We start from the raw sequence: 21,188 nt of genomic DNA, 5'->3' as shown, positions 1-21,188 counted from the left end.
GCAGAGGCGCCCCTCACTTCCCCGACGGGGCGGCTGGCCCGGCGGGGGGCTGACCCCCCCACCTCCCTCCCGGATGGGGCGGCTGGCCGGGCAGAGGGGCTCCTCACTTCCCGGTAGGGGCGGCCGGGCAGAGGCACCCCTCACCTCCCGGACAGGGCGGCTGGCCGGGCGGGGGGCTGACCCCCCACCTCCCTCCCGGACAGGGCGGCTGGCCGGGCAGAGGGGCTCCTCACTTCCCAGTAGGGGCGGCCGGGCAGAGGTGCCCCTCACTTCCCCGACGGGGCGGCTGGCCCGGCGGGGGGCTGACCCCCCCGCCTCCCTCCCGGACAGGGCGGCTGGCCGGGTGGGGGGCTGACCCCCCCCACCTCCCTCCCGGACGGGGCGGCTGGCCGGGCGGGGGGCTGACCCCCCCACCTCCCTCCCGGACGGGGCGGCTGGCCGGGCGGGGGGCTGACCCCCCCACCTCCCTCCCGGACGGGGCGGCTGGCCGGGCGGGGGGCTGACCCCCCCACCTCCCTCCCGGACGGGGCGGCTGGCCGGGCGGGGGGCTGACCCCCCCACCTCCCTCCCAGACAGAGCGGCTGGCCGGGCAGAGGGGCTCCTCACTTCCCAGTAGGGGCGGCCGGGCAGAGGCGCCCCTCACCTCCTGGACGGGGCGGCTGGCCAGGCGGGGGGCTAACCCCCCCACCTCCCTCCCGGACGGGGCAGCTGGCCGGGCGGGGGCTGACCCCCCCACCTCCCTCCCAGACAGAGCGGCTGGCTGGGCAGAGGGGCTCCTCACTTCCCAGTAGGGGCGGCCGGGCAGAGGCGCCCCCCACCTCCTGGACAGGGCGGCTGGCCGGGCGGGGGGCTGATCCCCCCACCTCCCTCCCGGACGGGGCGGCTGGCCGGGCGGGGGGCTGACCCCCCCACCTCCCTCCCGGATGGGGCGGCTGGCCGGGCGGGGGGCTGACCCCCCCACCTCCCTCCCGGACGGGGCGGCTGGCCGGGCAGAGGGGCTCCTCACTTCCCGGTAGGGGCGGCCGGGCAGAGGCGCCCCTCACCTCCCGGACGGGGCGGCTGGCCGGGCGGGGGGCTGACCCCCCCACCTCCCTCCCGGACGAGGAGGGAGGACGCTCCTCACTTCTCAGACGGGGTGGCTGTCGGGTGGAGGGGCTCCTCACTTCTCAGATGGGGCGGTTGCCAGGCAGAGGGTCTCCTCACTTCTCAGACAGGGTGGCCGGGCAGAGACGCTCCTCACATCCCGGACGGGGCGGCAGGGCAGAGGTGCTCCCCACATCTCAGACGATGGGCGGCCGGGCAGAGACGCTCCTCACTTCCCAGATGTGATGGCGGCCGGGAAGAGGCGCTCCTCACTTCCTAGATGGGATGGCGGTCGGGCAGAGACGCTCCTCACTTTCCAGACTGGGCAGCCAGGCAGAGGGGCTCCTCACATCCCAGACGATGGGCGGTCAGGCGGAGACGCTCCTCACTTCCCAGATGGGGTGGCTGCCAGGCAGAGCCTGCAATCTCGGCACTTAGGGAGGCCAAGGCAGGCGGCTGGGAGGTGGTTGTAGCGAGCCGAGATCACGCCACTGCACTCCAGCCTGGGCGCCATTGAGCACTGAGTGAACGAGACTCCGTCTGCAATCCCGGCGCCTCGGGAGGCCGAGGCTGGCGGATCACTCACGGTTAGGAGCTGGAGACCAGCCCGGCCAACACAGCGAAACCCCGTCTCCACCAAAAAAATACGAAAACCAGTCAGGCGTGGCGGCGTGCGCCTGCAATCGCAGGCACTCGGCAGGCTGAGGCAGGAGAATCGGGCAGGGAGGTTGCAGTGAGCTGAGATGGCAGCAGCACCGTCCAGCTTCGGCTCGGCATCAGAGGGAGACCGTGGAAAGAGGGGAGAGGGGAGAGGGGGGAGGGGGGAGGGGGGAGGGGAGAGGGGAGAGGGAGCTCTATCTACCACCTTCAGTGGATTGTTTTTTCTCTCTGTTATTATCCTTTAATGCCTAGATTTTTCATCGTAATTAAATTTCCACAAAACCCCCAAATCGCAAGTGTTTTGTTTTTTTTTTTTTGAGACGGAGTTTTGCTTTTTTCGCCCAGGCTGTAGTGCAGTGGCACAATCTCGGCTCACAGCAACCTCTGCCTCCCAGGTTCAAGCAATTCTCCTGCCTCAGTCTCCCAAGTAGCTGGGATTACAGGTGCCCAAAACCACATTGTGGGGAAAAGAAAGAGAGATCAGATTGTTACCGTGTCTGTGTAGAAAGAAGTAGACATAGGAGACTCCACTTCGTTCCCTACTAAGAAAAATTCCTCTGCCCCCAGATGCTGTCAATCTGTAACCCTTCCCCCAACCCTGTGCTTCTCGTTGACACTTTCACCAGCTGTTGCTCCCTGCATTCTTGCTGGAATGTGGCATTTTCTGACCTTATAATTTTTTCCAATCTGATGCAACAGATGGCGCAATCCAGCACAAAGTGATATGTTATTGTTCTTATTTGCAGCTATCTGATTACTAATGCAGTGGAGTATCCTATCGTATACTGTGTGTGTTTTTCCTCGGTTGAGGTCGCCATTTATATATCCTTTGCCTCTTTTTCTGTTAGCTTTTCATATCTGTTTCCCATTTTTCTGCCCTAATTTATAGCAGTTTTCTTCTTTTTTCAGTCTCTCGTTGGATTTTAAATGGTATACGCATCTTTTTTTTTCACCTGTCAGATTTTTTCTTTGAAATCTTTCATTAAACGGAATCTTTAATTTTGTTATGATCCAACCTTTTTTTTTTTTTTTAACCTTCTGGGTCTTGTGTAGGAAATATTTCTCCATTCCTAGTTAACAAAGTTATGTTTCTGTATTTTCTTCTATGGCAAACGAATTTTCCCAAATCTCATTTACTAAATAACCTAGTGGTTTGTGATGCTACCTGTATCATATGTCAAGATCCACACACTCGTATATATGCACACAGAGACACAGACACACACATTCTCTCTCTCTCACCTTTTTAGGCTCCCTGCTCTGTTCTGATCAATTTGTCTGTTTCTGTTCTAATTTCACAGTGGATTTTGCTTTTATTTTTATTGCTACAACTTGTTTATATATTTTGATATCTAGAAGAATGAGTCCCTCCTGTGTTATTTTAAAAACATATTTAAACTGGTAGTTTTCAACCATGGCTTTATATTAGAATTTGCTAGGTAGCTTTTTAAAAAAAAAGTCTCATTGACCACAGATGAACTGAATTATAATCTCTAGAGAGTGGAGTCTAGCAATTGTATTTTAAAAAATCTCCTCTGGTGACACTGATCTATATCCCGAGTGGAAACCGCTTATCAGTGGTATTAATGTTTTATTCAATGGAGGTCAAAAATTTTTTTTTTTCTCTAATGATCTTGTCTTCTTTGTTACAGTAATTCCTAGTTCAGCTTCTGTTTCTACTGTGAATGCCGTTTTTTCTTCTGTTGTATTTTCTATTGTTTATTCCCCCTGGTGTAGGGGAATCCTACATATATCGACAACTATGAATCACTGAACAGGGATATGTTCTGAGAAATGTGTCATTAGGTGATTTCGTCATTGTGTGAACATCGCAGACTGCACTTACACAAATGTAGATAACATAGCCTACTACACACCTAGGTTATATGGTATAGCCCGTTGCTCCTAGGCTACAAACCTGTGCAGCAGGTTACTGTCCTGAATACGGTAGGCAACTGGAACATAATGGTATTTGTATATCTAAACATCTGTAAACATAGAAAAAGTACAGTAAAAATATGGTAAAAAAGATTAAACATGGTCCACCTGCATAGGACACGTTACATGTGTCTGGACTGGAAGTTGCTCTGGGTGAGTCAGTGAGTGGGTGGTGAGTGAATGTGAAGGCCTAGAGCATGACTGTACACTCACTACTGTAGACGTTATAAGCACTATGTCTAGGCTACACTATGTTCATTTAAAAAGTGTTTTTTCTTCAGTAATAAACAAAGCTTAGCTTAACTTTTTTGCCTGATAAACTTATAAATGGTTTTTAACTTTTGACTCTTTTGTAATAACACAGCTTCAAACACAAGCACATTCTATAGTGTACAAATATATTTTCTTTTATTAAAAAATTTTTTTAAAATGTAAAACTAAGACACAAACACACACTTTAGCCTAGGCCTACACAGGGTCAGGATCATCAGTATTACTGTCTTTATTTATTTAATTTTTTTTTTTTGAGACAGTGTCTCTCTCTGTCTCTGTCGCCCAGGCTGGAGTGCAGTGGTGCGATCTTTGGCTCACTGCAACCTCTGCCCCACTGGGTTCAAGGGATTCTCGTGCCTCAGACTCCCAGGCAGCTGGGATTACAGGCATGTGCTACCACACCTGGCTAATTTTCCTATTTTTAGTATAGACGGCGTTTGCCATGTTGTCCAGGCTGGTCTTGATCTCCTGGCCTCAAGTGATCCACCCGCCTCAGCCTCCCAAAGTGCTGGGATTACAGGCGTGAGCCACCGTACCCTGCCAATATCAGTCTTAATCCCTAGTTAATGTTTCTAGCTGTCATCCTATTCAAAGGAGCTACTTTTCCTGGTCTTGCCAGCATCAGTGGTTATAGCAGTTGCTGTATTTTGCGTTACCTGGGAGTCCATTTTTCTTTACATTATTGCATGTTTGGCATTTGCTAGTACATGTTAGTAGATGTTCACTAAATTTATATATGTAGCTGTTCATGATAATATTCTAATATCCTGAAATATTAGAAACAGCCTAAACTGTGCAGCAGTAGGCATTTATTCTTCTTCTCCATGGACATTGTTAATATATGGTGGCAAAAGTTTACAAAATCGTGTCATCAGGATAATCCTAATTTTGTAACAAGAGAATAAGTTAATTTTCATGTACATCTCTATATTGTCCATGTACTATTAATTCATATCTGTATGAGTGTGAATGTTCAAATAAAAACAGTTCAATTCATATCAGTAATGGGCATTAAGATTCTAGGTGAGTTACTTCTTTCACGTGTTAGTCTGTTTTCCTAAAATCCTTTTTGTTTAATAAGAAAACTGATTGGGGCCGGGCGTGGTGGCTCATGCCTGTAATCCCAGCACTTTGGGAGGCTGAGGTGGGTGGATCACCTGAGGTCAGGCGTTCGAGACCAGTCTGACCAATGTGATGAAACCCCATCTGTACTAAAAATACAAAAGTTAACTGGTTGTGGTGGAATGCGCCTGTAAGCCCAGCTACTCGGGAGGCCGAGACAGGAGAATCGCTTGAACCTGGGAGGCAGAGGTTTCAGTGAGTCGAGATTGTGCCATTGCACTCCAGCCTGCGCAACAAAAGCGAATCTCTTATCTCAACAAAACAAAACAAAATCTGATTAAAAATGACTTTATAATAAGCTGGGATGGGGAGGTGGGGCAGTTGCAGATAAAGTAAGACTGGCCATAAATTGAAGGTAGGTAAGAAGTTCAAGAAGTTTCCTTGTAGTATTATACTCTTTCCTCCAGTTTAGTATATGCTGGAAATACTCTCTATGTTAAAAAAAGAGAAAAAAAAAAAGGAAAGTAAAAAGACTGTAATTCGTGAGTGGTGCCACTTAGTAAAGAATACAGGGCATCAATACAAGGCAGACTTTTATTTTGTTATTGCTCCAAGAGAAACTAATAGAAGATCTTTATGTACCGTATGTATCAATAGTAGCGTAATAGCATTAGAAATCAATGGTTTGGCTGGGCTCAGTGGCACACACCTGTAATCCCAACACCTTGGGAGGTCGAGGCAGATGGATGGCCTGAACTCAGGAGTTTGAGACCAACCTGGGCAACATAGTGAAACCCCATCTCTACAAAAAATACAAAAATTAGCTGGATGTGGTGGCACACGCCTGTGGTCCCAGCTACTTGGGTGGCTAAGATGGGAGCATTGCTTGAGCCAGGGAGGCGGAGGTTGCAGTGAGCCGAGATTATACCACTGTACTCCAGCCTGGGTGACAGCATGAGACTCTGTCTCAAAGAGGAAAAAAAAAAATCAATGTTTTGGCCTTTTTGGGAAGAAGTAAATCATTATCTGTCATGTGGCTTACTGTAGTGACTTCTCTGCTCTTGCCCCTGCCCCTAAAACCTTTTCTCCATTTCTCCACCCAAAGCCCAGAGTGGGTTCGGGTGGATCCTGTCACTCATTTGCTCAGAACCTTGCCGTTTCACTCAGATTCAAGGGCAAAGTCTCCATAGTGGCTCACTCACCTTAGACACTGTATTTGTGAGCTCTTGGCCACACATCTCTTAAACATGCTGCTGAGACTGCACTTCTTGCCCCAGTTCTTAAGATTTAAGTGACTTTTGTGGTAAGTCTGGTCCTGAAGAGTTTACCAGTCTGTTAAAAAGGCAGAGATTTCTGTTGGTTGGGATGGCTGTTTTGATACTTCTTGAGTTAACCAGAGGAGGAAGCGCACGGGAAACAGTTCGTCTCAGCTTCCTTAATCCACTAGTCTGCTAGTCTGGACTGATATGGTTAGCTTTTTTTTTTTTTTTGAGATGGAGTCTGGCTCTGTTGCCCAGGCTGGAGTACAGTGGCATGGTCTTGGCTCACTGCAACCTCCGCCTCCTGAGTTCAAGCGAGTCTCCTGCCTCAGCCTCCTGAGTAGCTGAGACTACAAGTGTGTGTCACCACACCTGGCTAATTTTTTGTATTTTCAGTAGAGACGAGGTTTCACCGTGTTGGCCAGGCTGGTCTTGAACTCCTGACCTCAAATGATCCGCCCACCTCGGCCTCCCAAAGTGCTGGAATTACAGGTGTGAGCCACCATGCCTGGCCTGGTTAGCTATTTTTGAGACCAGAATCTCAAGAAAGAGGTATGTGCTGAGCTAAGAAGGAAAAAGTGCTGCTGACTTCCCCCACCCGAGGTCTTCTAACCTCACACCCGAGCCTAATACAAAATATTCTGCTCATAAGGCCCTTTCTCAAGATGGCTGTGGCTGGTGGTTCTTGGTGCTCTAGGCCTGACATTGGGCTCTGCTGAGCTTCCAACTTTTAGCGTTTGTTCAAACAGGAACTCAAAGAATGAGGTAATTCCTGAAGTCTCACTTGAACAAGCACAGCCTTGACCTCAGCTCCATATCCTTGGAGCTGCAGTTTTCAGACTTGTTTCAGTACTGCTTCACGCTCTTAACAATTATTAAGGACCTCAAAGACCTTTTCTTTACATGAGTTATATCTATCAATGTTTACCATATTAGAAATGTAAGTGGGAAATTTTAGAGTATTTATGAATTCAATAAAACATAATAACCTGGCTGGATGTAGTGGCTCATACCTGCAATCCCAGCACTTTGGGAGGCCGAGGTGGGACGATCACTTGAGGCCAGGAGTTCGAGACAAGCCTGGGCAACATAGTGAGACTTTGTCTCTACAAAAAATTTAAAAAATTAACAGGATATGGTAGTGTGCACTTGTGGTCCTAGCTACTTGGGAGGCTGAGGCAGGAGGATCGCTTGAGCCCAGGAGGTTGAGGCTGCAGTGTACCATGATCACACCACTGCACTCCAGCATGAGTGACAGAGCGAAACCCTGTCTCATAAAAACTAAAAATCAAAACATAATAACCCTTTTGTATATGAACAGAAATAACACTTCTGTATGAAAAATACCTTTACAAAGATAGTTTAGGGAAAGAGTGGTGGTGGTTTACATTTTTGCGGTTCTCTATAACATCTGGTTTCGTAGAAGCAGCTGGATTCTCATAACTGCTTCTGCATTCAATCTGTTGTGATTTGTTGTTTGGTTGGAATGTGTGAAGAAAATCCAACCCCAGGCACATCTGTAGTTGGAAATGGAGGCGTGTTTTAATAGTCTTTTCTGATAATTGTGGATATTCCCTTTGATGCTACACCAAACTCTGCAAGTGGCCATTTCTTAAAGCTTATTTGCGGTGTGGAATCTGAAACCATATCAGTAAACTTTTCTTACTTTGTTGCATTAAAATCCATTGACCTCTCTTTCATTTTGGATCTTTCTTACTCATGTATCATTTGGGAAATACTGATTCATGGAATTAAATGTTAGCACATTTTATAATACCATTAGAAAAAAATTACATTTGTTGAAATCAGCGGTCATCTCTTGAAAAGTCTTCTTCCCCTCCAGCTTTATTGAGATATAATTGGTATACAAAAACCTGCATATAATCAATGTATAGAATTTGTTGAGTTTGGACAAATGTATACACTCCTGTATTTGGCATTATAAAATGTGCTAACATTTATTTCCATGAGCCAATATTTTCCAAATCATGCATGAATAAGAAAGATCCAAAATGAAAGAAAGACCAATGGATTTAAATACAACAAAGTGAGAAACATTCACTCATATGGCTCCATATTCCACATTGCAAATAAACTGTATATTACATTTACCATCTCCACAATCCAGGTGATAAACGTGTCCATCACCTCCAAAGTTTCCTTGTGTCTTTGTGTTTTATTTTTATTTTGTGTGTGTTAAAAACACTTAACATGAGATCTACCCTCTACAAATTTTTAAGGACACAATACCGTCTTATTAACCGTCTGCATATTGGGAAAGCTGTCACACTCTTGGTGGCAGATACAATTTTTCTAAGTATCTAATTTTTGTTTGAAGGCTTGACTTTTATCATTGGCAACAAATAGGTCAGTTATTATTTTTTTTTGAAGCAGCAGGCTAATTTTGCGTTTGAGAAAGTGTGTGCCAAATACCCAACTTTAAATACTAATACTTTTAGTTTTTATTTCATGTAAAAATGATATTCTATAAACAAAAACTGCTAGTTCAGCTTGTTGATCAAACGGTTGGCATAAATTCTTTTCCTTCAGGCAACCTCCATACTTCAGTATGCCGCACAGCTCCTTCATGTGAACTTTCCTATTTCAGCACAAAGAATATTAAAAAGGTCAAAAGGGCACATACTCAGGGGTTGAGATTTCATGCAATTGCTAATGTTCACTGTTTCATCAAGGATATTTTTATATGAAACCGTCCTTTTTTTTTCCCACTGTGAGTTCACAGTGGTCATGAGGACCTATACTGGTGGTGCCACTGTCTTGATTTGTGCTAAGGGGCCAGCAATTTTATACACCCTTGCTTTGATCATCAGTGCTTCCTGTCAGCCTATGAAAGTTGTGAATGACCTGTTTGCATTATTATAATGATAATTTTGATGTCATGGACGTCCTGAAAGGTGCCTGAGGACCCCCAGGGTGTCTTGGAGCACTTTGAGAACAGCTGGTGCCAGTTCAGTTGAAAGTGGGCTCCTCACAGTGATCTGTCTCCTCTGAGGTTGCTCAACTGCATCCAGCTTCTTCTTTGCTTATTACTCCTAAAGCTGTCATGTTAGAAGCGGGACCAGTTACTTCTTGGCTCAGCTGTGCTGTAGTTTTCCAAGTGAAAGGAAGTTTAGTAACGCTAGGAAAGAAATTTTTATTTTTTTATTTATTATTATTATTTTTTGAGGTGGAGTCTCGCTCTGTTGCCCAGGCTGGAGTACAGTGGCGTGATCTCGGCTCACTGCAAGCTCTGCCTCCCGGGTTCACGCCATTCTCCTGCCTCAGCCTCCTGAGTAGCTGGGACCACAGGCGACGACCACCATGCCTGGCTAATTTTTTCTGTATTTTTAGTAGAGACGAGGTTTCACTGTGTTAGCCAAAATGGTCTCGATCTCCTGACCTCGTGATCCGCCCACCTCGGCCTCCCAAAGTGCTGGGATTACAGGCATGAGCCACCATGCCGGGCGAAAGAAAATATTTTTGAGATAGGCAACTCCTGACCTGTACAAAGTTGTACATTTTTTTGTCTTACACAATAAATAAGCACATCCATAAACATGCTTGTACTTGATAGACTTTCCTCATCTTTTAAGATGAAGATAATCACAAAGAGAAAATGAAGAAATGTTATGTTCATTTATCAAAAAGTACTTGTTTGGTTATCATAATTAAATAAAAAAAAAAACAGGCTACCACCTGTTGTAATGCTTTTTGTTTAATGAATGGTTTAACATGTTCTTTTGTTCTTTTAATGCCTGTAAATAGTAATCAGATCTTGATTTGATTCAGTTTCTATTTTTTTTGGCAAAACTACTTCGTAGGTGGTGGCCTGTACTTCTCACCCCAGTCAGGTAATATTGGTTGTCTCACTTTTTGTAGTGTTCATGACCATTGATAACCATTGCCTAGATCCATTATTTTATCAGGGGTTTGCAAAATGGTGATATTTTTATTGTTTTCCTGTTTTAGTTATTAGAATATTTTTATGAAGAGAAACTTCCCCTCATCAACTCTTTGAGATCTAGTTAGTACAGAAAAGGTAGGTTGGCTGGGCACAGTGGCTCACACCTGTAATCCTAGCACTTTGGGAGGCCGAGGTGGGCGGATCATCTTAGGCCGGGAGTTCGAGACCAGCCTGACCAACACAGAGAAACCCTGTCTCTACTAAAAATACAAAATTAGCTGGGTGCGGTGGCGTGTTGCCTGTAATCCCAGTTACTCGGGAGGCTGAGGCAGGAGAATCGCTTTAACCCAGGAGGTGGAGGTTGCAGTGAGCCAAGATTGCGCCATTGCACTCCAGCCTGGGCAACAAGAGCAAAACTTCATCTCAAAAAAAGAAAAGGTAGGTTAAATGCCTGATTCTTTTTTGTTTTTGTTTTTAACATCAGTTTGCAATATTATGAGCTGGTCTCTTAGATTAGTCCCTTAGAACAGGACTGTTCAGGTTGTGTAAATTAAATTGGTCTCTACAGCATTTTTGTTGGAAACACCAAGCTAAATTGCCTGGTTTTTAGAAGCATATCTAAAGGAAACTAGTAATAGAAAAGTCATTTTGTTCTATTCTGAAAGTAGCTTAATTCACTTGAAATAAAAAAATAATGGCTGAGACATCTTGGGGCTGTTAAATGGGAATAAAACAATTAAAACACTTGTTCTTGTCTTTAGAATGATGTATTCATTGCATGTCATTATCCTTTTATGTATCTTATATTGTATTCTGAGATCAGATTCAAAAATGTATAAAGCATCCTTGCCTTCAAGGTTCATAATAGAGTAAGTGAAAAGTTGACCTCTGTTCTTGTTACATTGATTTGTTACAATCATTCCATGGATGGAATGCAAACCAAAGTTCTATTTACTCCAATATTCCCCCCACTTTAAAATTCATAATTTTGAGAAATGTCTGATAGACAATAAGATAAAGTTTTCTTCGGAAAAAATGGAAGCAGTCAGTGAAACCTGTTATGTAGAGGGGGCAGTCAGATGAGACTGAAGAGGTCCTGTTGGAATTAGGGTGAGAGGAGAAAGGCAGGGAAGGCAACTTTCTTCAGTCTTCAGCTGCAGACTTCACTGGCTTCTTCCTGCTAATGCTGCCTGTGACTTGAAACAGGTCCTCCTGCTTCAGGCCAGACCTGTTTTTAAGCTGCTCCTCCCTCCCTGAATTCCTTCTCATGATTTGAGTGATTACTGAATACACAATACTTGGTGCCTAGACAACAGAAGATTATATAAATGTCTGTGTACATTTGTGTACCCCTCCTGGGAACCGGTTAACAGCTGTCCTTGATCAGCAGGGATCTTGGTGACACTGGTTTTTCCTGTGTGCTTCCTCTCATGTGCATTTCAGAGTGGTATCCTCAGTAAAGAACTTTACTTAATCATTGGTGTTCATACCGACTATTAATCTCACCACCAAGATCTGTTCAGTTGTTTTCAGTTCAGTGTCTTACACTTAATAAATGATAACTAAAGTGATTTTGACTTGGCTTCTGTTATCCTGGGTGCTTCTAATTTCCAGATGGGTCTGAAACTGGGTATTTAAATTTAGTCTTATTTTTGCATATGGAGCTAAAAGTATCCTTTGGGACAGGCTGTGTATGATATGGCAAGTCTGCTTATCAAAACAGACATTTTCCTGTCTAATAACAATTTTGGATGGAAAAAAAGCTTTGGGGGCTGGGCGTGACGGCTCACCCCTGTAATCCCAGCATTTTGGGAGGCCGAGGTGGGTGAATCACTTGAGGTCAGGAGTTTGAGACCAGCCTGGCCAACATGGAGAAACCTCGTCTCTACTAAAAATACAAAAATTAGCTGGGCGTGGTGGCGGGCGCCTGTAATCCCAGCTACTTGGGAGGCTGAGGCAGGAGAATAGCTTGAACCCAGGAGGCAGAGGCTGCAGTGAGCTGAGATTGCGCCACTGCACTCCAGCCTGAGTGGAAGAGTGAGACTCTGTCTCACAAAAAACAAAAGCTTTGGAATGTTTTAATAGAGTGGTATGAACTTGGTGTTTACAGATTAAGAGCGGTCATTTCTTGGTTCTTTACAGTATGCCAGGTGCTGTGTTATGCAAACCCTCCCTAGATGTCCATGCTTAATTCAGCTCTTTGAGTATTCCATTTACATTTACAAGTAGAAAAATGGAGTCAGGGAGAAGTTAGGTAATTTGCCTTTGGGGTCATATAACTAGGAACTGGTAGAGCCAGGATTCAAACCCAGGTTACCCATTCTCCTATACATCAGAGACCAGTGTGTAAGAACTGTAGGATTTGAATTCATATTGGAAATTTCCTCCCCTTTATGGATCTTTCATCTTTCTTTCTTTGGCTCCTTCACATAATTTGGATAAGCACAAGTTTTACCTATTTTGGCCAGTGCCTTAAGTTACTCCACCAACGTGCACCTCTTCCCAGGAGAAGACTGGGTCACATTGAAAAGTAGCCCACTGCAGGCATGACATTGTTATGAAATTTTATGTTTCATGTAAAAGATTAAAAGTTACTTTCCACTGTGCGCAACTGACACACCAGAAAAAGGTATCTTTTTTTAATGCCTACCCCTATCCACACACCGTACCTCAGGTTGAGACACAGGCTATAGAACTTTCCAGTCATGTCATAATCATATATGGAGTTCAGTTAATTCACTATGTTGTTGTTGTGGGGGTCAGGTTGGGAGGAGGTCACCGACACAGAACAAGCAGGCAATAGCGAGGGGTTGAACTGAGGAGTAACACAGATCCGAACAGTGTAAGGGAGAAGATTTGATGACTGGAGATGGGGAGCTTAGTTCCTCCATTTCTGGTTTCTTCTTGGTTTCTGCCACTGTTTTTCTTTACGCTCCTGTCCTTTAATTGTGGGAGTGTCTTCAGTCCTTTTCCCACTTACTCACCCCCACCGCCCCAATTGTGCGTTTGCCCATTGTCTTGGTTTCAGCTCTCATTTCTGTCTGAGTGGCTTCTAAACTGCCTGTGGCTTTAATGAGCTCCAGTTCAGTGAATCCACCTGAGCCCTAATTTGCTGTAGCAAATCTGCAGTTGCTCAGTGGCTATATCCTGGATATTTGAATGTCTCAGAGTGAGTACGTTTGATTTTAACCGCTCTTCCTCCAAAGCCAGCTGTAAGCATTTTTAAGTGGTACACAAATTGATAGGAAGAGAACATTCCCAGATCCACTGTAGATGAGGCTCAGGTTCCTATTTTATCAGCCAAGGTTGCTGAACTGCCCTGGAAGCGGGCAGCCACATTTGCTGGAAAAGAGACAATATACTGAGGTGTAGTTTTCTCTGGCCCCTTGGTGCCCTGTGAGGCACACAGCTGTCTGTGATAATGTCAGAGATTACATCACAGTGCCAATGGAACTAACAGGAACCACCTGTGCACTTCCTTTTACAGGAATGTTCATAAACAGCAGGTTCTCCTAGGCTTTGAACAAAATTTAGCTTCTTCAAGGCCAAAAGCCTCATTGTGAAGAGAAAGAAAGGTGGGTGTTCTTCTTAACGATGACTCTGCTTGTAGCCTTCCAGTGTCCTGCAATGCTGGTTTCCACAGCTGTCTTCCTTGCTTAATTGGTGTACACTGCCCTCGGCATGCAACTGAAAACATTAGGGCCATATGTCCTAATGGTTAAGAATGTGGACCGTAAAACTAGACATGTTGGCTTCTAAATTCCAGCCCTGCTTATTGCTGGTTTTATGAATTTAGACAAGTTATTTATTCTCTCCAAACCTCCATTTTCTTAACTGAAACAGGCTAACTAGAGTACCTACCACAAAAGTTGGTAGTGAGAATTAAATCCGATAACACATTAGAAGTATTTAGTGCAGTGCCTGGCACATACCAAAGGTCAGTAAATGCTAATTGCTATTATTAGTTAATAGTATTGTTGGTAAATACCCTAAAAAAGCTGTTTTTATTTTTTCCATCTCTGCTATCTGGTCAATAACCTGATATTGTCATCTCTTCCTACTCATAGAATCTCATGTTGTCATTTGTCTCTCTGAGTTACTGCTGCTACCTTCTTCGAGCAGATACTCATTACCACTTCATTGTGTGTACAGAATGTTGGTACAGAAGTCATCTTCCTTTTTAGAAATGACCATTAGGCCTGGTGCAGTGGCTCACGCCTGTAATCCCAGCACTTTGGGAGGCCGAGGTGGGTGGATCACTTGAGATCAGGAGTTTGAGACCAGCCTGGCCAATGTGGCAAAACTCCATCTCTACTAAAAATACAAAAAATACAAAAATTTGCCAGGTGTAGTGGCGTGCGCCGGTAATCCCAGCTACTTGGGGGTCTGAGGCAGGAGAATTGCTTGAACCTGGGAGGCAGAGGTTGCAGTGAGCAGAGATTGCACCACTGCATTCCAGCCCCGGTGACAGAGTGAGACCCTGTCTCAAAAAAAAGAAAAAAAAAAAAAGAAATGACCATTTATTCTTTGGATCTGCTCTACCACACTGAGTCTAAATTACTCAGTTTGCCTTTCAAAGCCTGTCATATTGAGGCCTGTATATGGTATTTTCCATTACTCTTGTTTTTCTTTTACATACCCTCCACTCTAGTCAGACACAGGAATGTGTACAAGGCATGCATTTTTCTTTCTCTTTTTGTCTAAATTGGCACCCTGTATTGCTTTACCAGGCACATGCCCATTTGTCTCTCATGGGACAGTTTTGACCTTGTTATGTGGAGGTTGCATGTGACCTTTGTCTGGCCTGCGCTTTCCCAGGGTCTGAGATGATCAGGGTCTTGGCTGTTGCACCTCCTCTAGGCTGCGCCCTAGCCTGCCTTTAGGAGTCTAGATTCTGGGAAACTTTATTACTCTGTTGCTATTTATTAATCTGGAGTCAAGAGTACTAGAAATCACACCATTTTTTTTATGCCTAAGCCCTGTTAAAAGGAATTCTGTTCCTGAAATTTGGACTGCATATGACATCACTATACCGTCAGGCCCCTGTATGCATGGGTTCTGCATCAGGGAATTCAACCAACTGCAGATAAAAAATACTAACAAAAAAATGAATGGTTCTTTCTGTACTGAATATGTCCAGACTTTTTTTCTGTCATGATTCCCTAAACAATATAACAACTATTTACATAGCATTTGCATTGTATTAGGTATTGTAAGTAATCTAGAGATGATTTAAAGTGTGCAGGAGGATATGCATAGGTTATTTGCAAACACTGGGTTATTTTATATCAGGGGCTTGAGAATCAGTACATTTTGGTATCGGGAGACTTTTCGCCCACATATACAGAGGAACGACTGTATAACTTCTTTATATCGTATTGTTCCTAAAACAAATCTAGAGCAGGTACACAGTAATGTTCCCTTTATTTTTGTCCTGTTAGGTATAGCAGTCTTGGCAGTTGCTGAACTGAATTCCTGGCTGGTAAGAAGTGTAGTCAAATATGAATGAGCATGCATTCATCCTTGTTCTCTGTAATGGCTCATTGTCCTGGTTTACCAGTGGTGGCTTGGGCACATTAGGGAGGCAGAGACCTTCCTAAGTGGTTGCCCCATTCAGATAGCCTCATCTCACACATCAAGTTCTTACCTTGGCTCATGACAGTCATAATAATTCTAAGGGATCATTCAGCCACAGTTTAGACTTGATTTTTCTTGTGTTTGATGGTGGGAACATTTTAAGACTAAGAAATTGAGTGGAAGAAAAATTAATAGACGTGTCTTTGAAGGTAGGAATTCCGTCCTTAAACTTACATCCCTGATGCCTGTGCGGAATAAGTGATATTGAAAGAATGCATGGAGTTCTTTTTTTTTTTTTTTTGAGACAGCGTCTCTCTCTGTCACCCAGGATGGAGTGCAGTGACGCAATCTCAGCTCACTGCAACCTCCACATCCTGGGTTCAAGTGATACTACTGCCTCGGCCTCCTGAGTTGCTGGGATTATAGGCATGTGCCACCATGCCCAGCTAATTTTTGTATTTTAGTAGAGATGGGGTTTCGCCATCCTGACCTCAGGTGATCCACCCGCCTCGGCCTCGCAAAGTGATGGGATTACAGGCATGAGCCACTGCGCCTGGCCGAAATTCTTAAAGAGCATGCTGTGCATTTCTGTAGTGAGCCAATGACAAACCCAAAAGACCAATCAGAGATTCACCTCTTAGAAGGAAAAAGATCCACTAACCTGCAGAACGTCTCTATCGGTGACTTGAGGAAGGACTTGGAAAGGGAACAGGGAGAATTAAGGGTTAGGAAGGAAGACATGGATTTATTTGGGAGGACTTTTAGTAGCTTCATCCTTCTGAATCTTCCTCTTAGCTTCCTTAGGAGATACTGAGCCTTAGTGCCCTTGCCTCGTTGCTGCCACTGGAGAACTTGCCCGTAGCTCAGGCCCACCCTGTAGATTCACTCTGGGAGATCAAACCAGCATTTAGATCTGCTAATTATGCCATTTCTATTTCAAGAAATACGTTGAGTCCAAAATAGAAATTGACTGCTTGCTTCACCCTGTTCACCCTGGAGTTATTCAGGCAGAATATGTCAGATATGTTTCATGTGATATTTTCATTAGGCAAGAGATATGGATCCTTTTCTTTCCTTCTTTTTTTAATTTGGATAACACTTCAGAAATAATGAATGGCAAAGAGAACACAATAAATGACCTTTACCTCCATTAACATTTTGTTTTTTTTTTTCAGATTAAAAAAATGGAATAAATGAAATGTTACGGATAACGTTTGAAATATACTTTGTTCCCCTTTCCAGTTTTATTTCCCTCTCTTCTCAGAAGTAGTTAATATGAATTTGTATATATCCTTTTATCTTTTTCTAAATTTACTTTTACTATATATGGATATTTCCTTAAGGACCTATACAGTGTTACATGTTCATTAACATAAATGATACACTGTGTGTTTCATTCTGTTACTTGCTTTTAAAAATCTATCATTTTGATAATATCTAGCCATGATGATATAGAGACCAGATGACATTTTACTTTTTTGTGGTGTTTGCAGGTGTTTTCTGTAAGTACCTGGTTGCTCATGTAAATCCATCAGTACCTCTAACATTTCCTAAAAATCTTTGTTTGTATGCCTTAAATTGATTAGGAATTTAAAAATGGATACCACCAGTAAGTCGAAAGTCTGATGTTTGGTGGAAACTTCCATATGCAATTTAGCAGGCTGTCTCAATATTTTGTGTTCCAAAAAGATGCTGCGAAGATAATGCAGTGGGTGTGGAATCGTTTGCAAAGGACTTGAGTAGGTGGCAGGGAGTTTTTGACTTGTACTAACATACATAGGAGTGCTGTTGCTAGGGCCACTTTGGGAACTTGTTATTGTGTGGGAAAGTGTTATGCTATTAAAAGCTTTATTTTTCTTTTTTTGGTAACAGTGTTAGTTTTCTATATTAAAACAATATTCTCTTTGGTTTAAGAAATATGCATGGATATAAAATTGTTATTTATAATATTAATCTGGCCCTGTTCTTCTAACCAAGCTTTGGTCTCATTGCCCTGGCAGCCTGTTGGACAATTTCACGTGGATAGCTCTTCATGTCACTCAAAAGATCAAAAATGGAAAAATAGGTCCACTTTTTCATGGATTCCTTTTCTGTTTAGGGTACCATTATTCTTTTTGTATCTAAGATTTGGAACCGTGGACTTACCTTCGAATCCTAATACCTCTTTAATTTTTCACTTTCAGACCTGCTCTTTTCCCCTTTGACATTCTCTTGTGCGATAATCTCTTGTATTCTAATCTCATCACTATCATTCTAGTCTAATTATGCTCACTTCTGACCTAGATTACTACAGCTGCTGCTTTGCTAAGTATATATGCAGCCTTCGGTTTACCCCGTACCCTGTTATTAGGTTTTAAAGCTTTCCTTGCATAACATCATGTTTGCAGAGGACTTCTTTGTGGACTTGTAAAGGCTCTGAGGTTGCTATATTGAAACCCCAGTTCTGCCAACTGTATGACCTTAAATATGTTATAAATCAAGCCTATCCAACCTGCGGCCCATGGGCCGCATGCAGCCCAGGACGGCTTTGAATGTGGCGCAACACAAATTCCTAAACTTTCTTAAAACATTAGGAGATCGTTTTTGTGATTTTAATTTTTTAAAAAATTTATTTTTTTAATTAATTTTTTTTTTTTTTGCTCGTCAGCTATCATTAGTATTAGTGTACTTTGTGTGTGGCTGAAGACAATTATTCTTCCACTGTGGCCTAGGAAAGCCAAAAGATTGGACTCAGTTCCCTCATAAGTAAACTGAGACAGTAGTAATGGTATTTAGATGATAGGGTTGTAGTAGGATTGATTGATTGATTTATTTGGAGACAGGATCTTGCTGTGTCTCCCAGGTAGAAGTACAGTGACACTGTCACGGCTTACTGCAGCCTTGACCTCCCAGGCTCAAGCTATCCTCAGCCTCCTGAGTAGCTGGGAGCACAGACGTGTGTCAACAAACCAGGCTAATGAATTTTTTTTTTTTTTTGTAGAGGTAGCATCTCACTATGTTGTCCATGCTGGTCTCAAACTTCTGGGCTCAAGTGATCTTCCTGCTTTGGCCTCCCAAAGTGCTGGGATTATAGGCAAGAGCCACCACACCTGGCCTATAGTAGGTTTGAAATCAGAGAATATGTGTCAAGTTCTATAGCTGGCACAGTCAAACGATAGGGCTATTATTCCTAATCTTATCAAGTCTTAATCCCTTTACCCAGATCCCATTGTTCTTCACATTGTGCTGTTCTCAGAATATTCAGCTTTAAACTTTTCCAAACATAAACCTGTTCTGTGATCAGATCAGTGACTTTGTCCTTTGATTCTTCTCCCTTCATATCAAACCTACGTGTGCATGACTTGCGCTCCTGAAAACAAACGCACCCATGTGTGATGCCTCCCTAGTTTTTCATCTGTAGTGTCTTCTGTTTTGTTTACATTCTATTGATCCTTTAGTAATCCAACTCAAAGACTCTTACAGTGATATAGTGTTCTGTTTGTCTTTATGTAATTTCATGTTGTTTGTTTGCTACCTTGTATATAGAAGCTATTTCTCATCTCAGCTGTAAATCCCATCTGGGCTGGACTATATTAGATTACTTTGGTAGCCTAACCAATGCTAAAATTTATTAATGTCTTCATAATAGCTTGCTACTTGGTAATGTTTATACTTGTTGTAAAAAGCATGTGATGAGGCCAGGCACGGTGGCTCACGCCTGTAATTCCAGCACTCTGGGAGGCCGAGGCGGGTGGATCACCTGAGGTCAGGAGTTTGAGACCAGTCTGGCCAATATGATGAAACCCCGTCTCTACTAAAAATACAAAAATTAGCTGGGTGTGGTGGTGGGCGCCTGTAATCCCAGCTACTTGGGAGGCTGAGGCAGGAGAATCGCTTGAACCCGGGAGGTGGAGTTTGCAGTGAGCTGAGATCATGCCACTGCACTCCAGCCTGGACAACAGAGCAAGACTCCATCGCAAAAAAAAAAAAAAAAAAAGTATGTGATGGCCTTTTTGGTCAAGAGGATGGGTGAGTATTCATCTTTATTGCAGACCTACTATGTGCTAGGTTCTCCAAGAGGTATAATGATTATGAGATACATAAGGTTTCTGCACGGGTACACACATATCCACAATTTTTTAACTTAAAGATTGCTCTTTAAAATTGCTGTGTAACCGGTGAGTTGGAGACATATCATAATGGCTCTGTAGTGAGATTGGTTGGGAGGTTGTTCAGGTGTTTGAGAATAGTGGCTTGGACTGGCATGTTGGTGGTAATGCAGATGTAGGGAAGAAGACTGATTCAAGAAATATTAGGAAGGGGTTGGGCATGGTGGCTCAAGCCTGTAATCCCAGCATTTTGGGAGGCCGAGGCAGGTGGATCCCTTGAGGTCAGGAGTTTGAGACCAGCCTGGCCAACACCGTGAAACGTCTTCTTTACTAAAAATATAAAAATTAGCCAGGCGTGGTGATGCATGCCTGTAATCCCAGCTACTCGGGAGGCTGAGGCAGGAGAATTGCTTGAGCCCAGGAGGCGGAGGTTGCAGTGAACAGAGATTGCGCCATTGCACTCCAGCCTGGGTGACAGAGCAAGACTCTATCAAAAAAAAAAAAAAAAAAAAAAGAAATATTAGGAAGGTGACAGGACACAGTGATTATTGGATGTAAGAGGTAAGGGAGAGATAGGACTCAACAGCACATCTAAGATTTCTGCCTTGGGCATCTAGGTGAATGGTCATGCCGTTCATGTAGAAGAGGGTATGCCGGCAGAAGAGCAGGTCTTGGGGAGGTAGTGGAAAGACATGTTCATTTTCAAACATGTTGTGTTTGAGATGCCTACACATTAAGTGAAGATGACACTTGGTTATATGTTGGGTCTAGCTTAGGGACAGAGAACTGGAGATGTCAGCTTAAAGGTGATAATTGCAGCCAAATTTCTTGTTCTTTAGTGGCAGCATTTTCAGCTTCAACAATGCCTTTTACTAAATCTGGACTATGGACATTTAAGCCGATTTCATCAAGATGTATTGAATTCTGATTATAGTATTTGAACGTACTGTGTTAAGCTCTGGGCAGATACAAAGATGAATACTGTCTAGTTTCCATCTTGAGACCTTAGCATCTAAGGATAAAATTGAACTAAAGCAAATTAAATATGACTAGAAAGTCATATAATGAGAGTAGCTTATTTTTGCTCATTATTTGTGAAATTGATGGCATATAAAAAAAAGCTAGGAAGGGATGGTGATGAAGGTAGTTTATTTTCAGAGGCATTTAGGTTTTTTAACCTTTCTGTAGCAGGAAGTAGAGAGGAAGTCATCCAGGCAGCCTCCTATGTAGTCCAGGGTTTGAGCTGTGCTATACTTTAGTCTGTGTAGTGTAGGCACTGTGTAAACACTGGGTGGATGGATATGATTGCCCTATAAATCTTTTTCATTTGTTTTGTTGGTTCTG

The 21,188-nt window shown here is 43.7% G+C and overlaps 2 protein-coding genes across 23 annotated transcripts in view; one reads left to right on the top strand and one right to left on the bottom strand.

Moving 5' to 3' along the window:
* Positions 1 to 21,188, top strand: part of MPP7 (MAGUK p55 scaffold protein 7) — a 255,744-nt gene that overhangs the window by 10,410 nt on the left and 224,146 nt on the right. For 3 of the 22 annotated variants that reach the window (XM_054660893.2, XM_054660894.2, XM_054660887.2), the window contains exons 1-3: positions 12,902 to 13,021; positions 13,667 to 13,754; positions 15,621 to 15,661. The exons of 8 other annotated variants lie outside the window; for them this stretch is intronic. The gene's annotated coding sequence lies outside the window, so the exon portion shown is untranslated. Of the gene's footprint in view, positions 1 to 12,901; positions 13,022 to 13,599; positions 13,755 to 15,620; positions 15,662 to 21,188 lie in introns of those variants that run through there. 11 more of the 22 variants (XM_054660895.2, XM_054660884.2, XM_054660891.2 and 8 more) reach the window with 9 other exon arrangements.
* The window catches only part of LOC129136163 (uncharacterized), a 46,055-nt gene that overhangs the window by 13,618 nt on the left and 11,249 nt on the right, over positions 1 to 21,188 (bottom strand). The window lies entirely within an intron of this gene.

The sequence above is a fragment of the Pan troglodytes genome, chromosome 8 (assembly GCF_028858775.2).
Source record: "Pan troglodytes isolate AG18354 chromosome 8, NHGRI_mPanTro3-v2.0_pri, whole genome shotgun sequence".
NCBI classification, from domain to species: domain Eukaryota; kingdom Metazoa; phylum Chordata; class Mammalia; order Primates; family Hominidae; genus Pan; species Pan troglodytes.
The sequence above is the reverse complement of the archived record's forward strand: the minus strand, read 5'-3'. Positions and strand labels throughout refer to the sequence as shown.